General features: G+C 36.8%; 1 protein-coding gene across 1 annotated transcript in view; it reads left to right on the forward strand.

Moving 5' to 3' along the window:
• Positions 1 to 6665, forward strand: part of LOC107626799 (BON1-associated protein 2-like) — a 33583-nt gene that overhangs the window by 23783 nt on the left and 3135 nt on the right. The gene's annotated exons all lie outside the window — the stretch shown is intronic.

Raw genomic sequence — 6665 nt, forward strand, 5'->3', positions numbered from 1 at the left:
TGTCTCCTTCCATTCTCATTTCTTTGCCGGAACAGATCTTCATCCTTATAAAAATTTTATGAATTTTCGTTAATTTACCTGTCATGAATAATTTTTACGAATATCTACAAATACAGATCGATATTTTTACCATCTCTATTAGAGAATACTCCAAACGCTATTTTCCTTAGTGGAAAGCTAAATATTTCCACAAAAAGAAATTCCTAAAAGTAGACTACGCTTATAATTCAAGCTACCCATGGAAAAATATCTGACCATCTACGAACAATTAATTTTGTGTTGGAAAAAAAAATGAAAGAAATGAAAAATAAAATGATAAAAGTATAATTTTAAAAAATATTAATAAATATTAGTTAAAAAAAATTTTGTTTTTAGCTGACTTATTTTATTATAGTTGAAGAGATGTCTTCTTGCAGGAAAGGAAAGGCACGATTAATTATTACTTCTTTTCTTTTGTTTGGATCTATTTATATAATTGTGCTGTCTCTTTTTCTTTCTCTAGACATTTCTTTTATTATTTAATTATTTTATTAACATTTTCAGGAATATTGTGGAGATCAGTCATGTGGTAAAAAAAGAAATATTCTTATAATTCAAATTAGATGTATTTATTATTTTATGAATAAATTATATTCATATTAATTGAGATTTATCAAAATTATTACTCTTCAATTTTATTAGTATACACATATTTGACTCATCCTACATTAATTATATATCAATGGCATGTCTAAGGAATATACTAAAACGCTTTAGTATTAATACAACTGATAGACTTTTATATACATGTATATATTTGTCTGTTAATATTCTTTAAATTTATTTTTCTTTATGCAATTGAAATAAGAATAAATAATTATTTTTAATTATTAAAAATTCAAATACTGATAAATACGTTCATAAAAAACAAAACTAACTTTGTGCTCATAAAAAATTAGGGCAAATCACCTATATAAGCCAAGGGGAGGAAAAAATTACACGAATCAGCCAAATAAAAAATTTGTTCATGAATCAACCAGTCCACATTTTTATATAGTTCGAATCACCCTAATTCAAACTTCATCTCTATGTAATTCGAATTAAACTAACTCAAATTACACACACACGCACACACCCACTAATTCGAATCAACTTGATTCGAATTACACCCACGCACGCATTCTTAAGTAATTCGAATTAGGCTGATTCGAATTACTCAATTTTTGTCTCCGGTAGTAATTCGAATTGCGGTGTTTCGAATTACTCTTGCTTCGGCTATAAAGGAGTTCGAACCAACCTCATTGGAACCACCTTTCCATTATCATACCCCACCAAATTCCAGAGAAAACAACCTATCACAACTCGAAGAAAGGCTCGAGCAGGATATTCAGCCCATGGGGGATAATCCGGACAGACTATATCGTTTGGATGGAGTAGCTCATATAGCCGGGGTCATCAACGAAGAGGTTAGTACGTAATCTTTTTTTTTTAAAGTAGGATTAGGTAACTTATTCGTTTATTTATATACGTTATGTTAGTGGTTTTGATGGTAAATGACGTTGGTAACATTGTATGTGACTGGTTTTTTTATGTTTTGTTAGTTATAATGTTTGCAGTTTTGATAGTGGTTTTGTTAGTGATTTTGCAAGTGGTTTATGATAGTGGTTTTGCAAGTGGTTTATATTAGTGGTTTATGTTATTGGTTTTGTAAGTGGTTTTGCAAGTGATTTATGTTAGTGGTTTAGGGTTGTGGTTTTGCAAGTGGTTTATGTTAGTGGTTTATGTTATTAGTTTTGTTAGTGGTTTTGCAAGTAGTTTATGTTAGTGGTTTATGTTAGTGGTTTTGTTAGTGCCCTGAGGGAGCTGGCGATAGTCAGACTCCACCACTTTGTACTGTACCCCGCGTCAGATGTTATACGTCTTCACACTTAACACAGCCTCATCTTTATCTTGAAACTGCTGACCAACCTGAAACTCTGTGAGACCTGCAGACCCCTGGCCATATCTAGCACCAAATCTAGTAAGCTCCCCAGGAACCTCCTCCTGTCTCATGGAATCTAAGTCCAAAGATGAAAAGTGCGGAGGGTACTGCTGTGTGGCAGAGCTAGAACCACCTCCAGCCCCAGCTGGATCACTTGTTCCAATATCATCGCCACTGTCATCAGCAATGGTATCCGGCTCCACATCATCATCGTCAACATCATCCAGCAATGCATCGCCCAGACCAGCCGGGGCAGCACACTCTAAAGAAGTCGGCAAAACATCCACTATTCCAACCTCTCCACCTCCACTACAGTTGAGATCAACAGCGAAGGACGGGGAGGCGACAGGCTCGACCGGAGATTCATTCACAAGGACAGACGAAGATGCACCAACAGGTTTGGAGCTAGAACCGGCTACCGTGCCTATAGCGTGGGTATTCCGGTTCGAACCCCCCGAGCTAGATACCACATCAACCAACTTCGCCAACAGCTCAGGTGTCCTAACCTCGGGAAACTGCCGACGACAATCAAACAGGACCTGCAAGTCCTCATCACTCCCGATCGTGAAACAATCATGCTTCACTATTTCTTGCAGCACTGAGATCGGAATTTGATAGAATAACTTCTGAACCTGTTTGACGCCTTGCAGACCAAGTTTCGGTAGTATAGAATTCACAAACTCATCATAGCTCGTCGTAGGCCTAATAAAAATAATGAGAGGATCCTTATTAGTGAACTTCACACCATATCATGTTTTCCTCTTAATCGATCCTTTGTGATGAACCAACACTACAAAACTCTCCTCACTAGCTATTTTCTCACTCTAATGAGATCAATTCACGTTCACACCATATTTATACACGTCTGGCTCAGTATAATTCGAACCAGTCTAATTCGAATTATACATTGTGTAATTCGAATCATCCAAATTTGAATTATTTAGGAACGCGTGCATGGGTGTAATTTGAATCACCCTGATTCGAATTACTGTGTGTGAGTAATTCGAATCAGGTTGATTCGAATTAGTGGGTGTGTGCGTGTGTGTGTAATTCGAATCAGTGTGATTCGAATTACATTGAAATGAAGTTCGAATTAGGTTGATTCGAACTATATAGAAATGTCTCTTGGTTGATTCATGAACCAGTTTTTGATTTTGCTGATTCTTGTAATTTTTTCCACCCCTTGGCTTAATTGAGTGATTTGCCCTAAAAAATATATTTAAATTAACAAAACTAACCAAAATTTTAAAAAATTATCCAAAATTTTTAAATTATTCCTTCTTTATTAAATCCAATTTCACAACATCTCTTCTTTTTCTCTTCCTCTTCCTCTTCTACTACCACCCTCACCTTCAACTTTACAAATCCAGCTTCATTGTCCCCTATATACTCATCCACTTCCTGATGTTCAAATTATCATCTTCTTTCCTCCTCCTCAAGCCATTTCTAGTCGAAATAAACAACAATAAAGTGAAATTTCATCACCAACATAAAATAAAAAATTAAAATAAATGAAGACCAACATAATTTGAGAGAAGAAGAAAATATCTTCAACAGTGAAAAATCAAAATGCCAAAATTGAGGTAAAATGCTGACCTAATTCCAAAACTCGTGGCAAAGACGATGACAATGCCGAATTTCTCTGGCGGGACGAGCCGAATGATGTCGAACCCATTTTCCATGACTGAACTTAGTTCCACCACATCCCTACCATAGTTGTCAGAACCGAACCGGTGATCGAACCGGTGAGGTCACTGGGTCACTGGGTTACTGGTTCAACCGGTGGGTCACTGGTCAAACCGGTTAACCCGGTATAATTAAGTAATTATGTAAAATTTAATTATTTTTTCTTTATTATAAGTACTTTTATTTTTTTTATAAAAATAATAATTATTTTCAAATTTTAATACTTTATTAATTAATTTATATTTATTGTATTATTATATTATTATAAATAAAAACTTACATACAGTTAATTTTCATGTGAAGTTGATATTTAAAAACAGTTAGATGATTTGACAAGTTTAACCATATTAATGAAAATCAACATAGCTCAGCGGCAAAGAGAGGTTTTGATCTTCTAGCAGATAGGGGTTCAAACCCCATATCATACATTTTGGATAATTTGCCTTTCAAACGGTTCGGTCAGACCGGTCTTACCGAGTTTGACCGGTTCTCACCGGTTCACTCCGGGTTTGACCGATTTGTTCTGGTTCTATACCTTATACGGTCCAAATATCAAACCGAACCGATACTAGATCCGGTTCACCAATTTTTCAATCGAACCGGCCGGTCCGGTCCGGTTCTGCTAACTATGATCCCTACTCTTCAACACGGTACTGGCCGGTGCGTGTGTGTGACTCCACAAGATTGGGTGTGGCAGAGGTGTCGACGGCAATGTGAAAGAGGGATTCGGCGGTAGATTCCACCTGAGAGAGTAGGGTTGGGGTCCAGAGGGTGGTGTCCTGGCAGACAGTAGCACATGTGGTGGCAATGCAGCAAATGACGATTGTGGTGGAGGCGATGGCATAGGGTTAGGGTGAGGCAGCATAAGATGGACATGGGAAAGGGAGAGGGTTGGCTAAAGTGCGCATGGGATGTGAAGTGGTGCAAGAGAAGGAGGAAGAGAGATTATTGAATTAGATTTGGTAAAGAAGGGATAATTTAGAAATTCTGAATAATTATTTAGGTTTTTGTTTGTTTTGTCAACTTAAATCTATCTTTTATGGGTATAATATTAGTTTTATTTTTTATAGATAAATTTATCAACGCCAGAATCTTTCATGGTTAGTGTTGGTTAAAAATAATAAGTTGATGACGAACAAATTGAAGACATTTGTTTGGATTATGTTGAGAAGGCACACAAAGGTGATTGCATCAATAAGCAAGCTAGATTGATTGAAGGTGCAAATCGAAAATAAAGGTACATGATCGAAGCAATAGAGAGGCCAGAGATCGAGACAGTTGAAGATGGTTATCATACTTGTTATAGCGGGAACAATTATGTTTGACTTCCTTGTATAAGGAATAATACGTGAAGGAAATCTGATTGGTTGAAGATAGCTTTAAATAGACATAGCTTGGAGTTCGATTTTAGAAAACACTCTCGCATACTCACATCCCCAACGATTTTCTAAGTCTGTCAAGAGCTTTCTTTCTGTAAGATTCCTTCTATATCTTTTAAATTTTTTTAAATTTCTTGTAATCTTTCCCTTTCTGCAAATTTACTTTCTTGCAAAGTCTTTGTTTTTTCTTCTTTAATATTTTCACATTGTCTTTTGAATTCAAAGTCCTTTGACCTTTATTATTGAAGGTATTTTATTACTTTGATTTAATTTCAAGTAATTTATTTTGTTTTGTAATTTTAATATCAAGTCATTTAAATTTCATTCACATTTCGAATCTTTTATTCTCTTCTTTATTCGTCCAACATTGGGATCTTTTGATGCACAACTCGAAATTGATATTCATAAGAGGAATAAGTTTTGCTCCCAAATTATTAGATATCGAACCAACCCAAATTTACTAAAACATCTGCATAACATACAGTTTGAAATAATTTTTTACTCAATAAAAACTTTTCATAATTAATAAAATTAATTAGAAGATTTTTTTGTGATTGTTCTTTTTTCTATAGAATTTTGCTATACATAAAATTAATTAAAGGACGTGGAGTTTATTTTTTATAATTTACTTTTATTAGTATGTAGAATTATTTTTCTGTTATGTGTTTCGAATAACAAATAGGGATAAGTATTGTTTTGGTCCCTCACATTGAGGGTCGGAATTGAACCCATCCCTGGTGTATATTTTGATTTAAAATCATCCTTAACGTATTTTTTTGTATTAAAATCGTCCTTTTAAATTTTTTTGGACAAAAATGCCCTCCACTACCATCAGCACCTTTACCTCTATCACCACCAGCACCTTTACCTCCACCACCCAAAAAAACAACATCAATAAAATTAACACAAATTCAACAAATCCAAAAATCAGAAATTCAACAAATCAATACAAATTCAACAAATCCAGAAATAAAAAATTCAACAAATCAATCCAAATTCAACAATTCAACCCAAATTCAACAAATTCAACAACCAAATCAAAATCAGAAGTAGAAGCAATCACAAATGCAGAAGCAGAGGCAGTCATAGAATCAGAAACAGAAACTCAAGTAGAAGCAGATGCAGAAGAAGAAGATGTTGATGCAGAAGCCGAAGCTGCAGAAGCAGATGCAGAAGAAGAAGAAGCAGAAGAAGCAGATGCAGCAGAAGAAGAAGCAGAAAAAGCAGATGCAAAACCAGCAGCGCTTGGCCATCCATCCCCAGCGGCAGCGACGGAGCGTCCGAGGACCGGCGACGCACTCCACCCTCGGATCCCTCTCTCTCCTCGGCCACCCAGCCATCACCCGCGGACCTGCGACGAAGCATGCACGGACCAGCTCAGCCTCGGATCCCTCTCTCTCTCTCCTTCGCGTGCGCCCTCCTCGCGTCGTGCTCCTCTTCCCGGCGACGCACTCCACGGCGGCAGAAGCATGCATGAACGGTCCTCCCTTCCACCGGCGCTCCCTCTCTCTTTTCCCTCTTCTCTTCTCCTCCGTCGCAGCCCCTCTCCTTTCTTCTTTCTTCCGGCGACGGCGACGGCAACTCCAAGCTTCGCCGGCGCCGTCCCCTCTCCCCCCTTCCCCTTTCCCTTCTTTCCCTTC

The sequence above is a fragment of the Arachis ipaensis genome, chromosome B02 (assembly GCF_000816755.2).
Source record: "Arachis ipaensis cultivar K30076 chromosome B02, Araip1.1, whole genome shotgun sequence".
Taxonomy (NCBI): domain Eukaryota; kingdom Viridiplantae; phylum Streptophyta; class Magnoliopsida; order Fabales; family Fabaceae; genus Arachis; species Arachis ipaensis.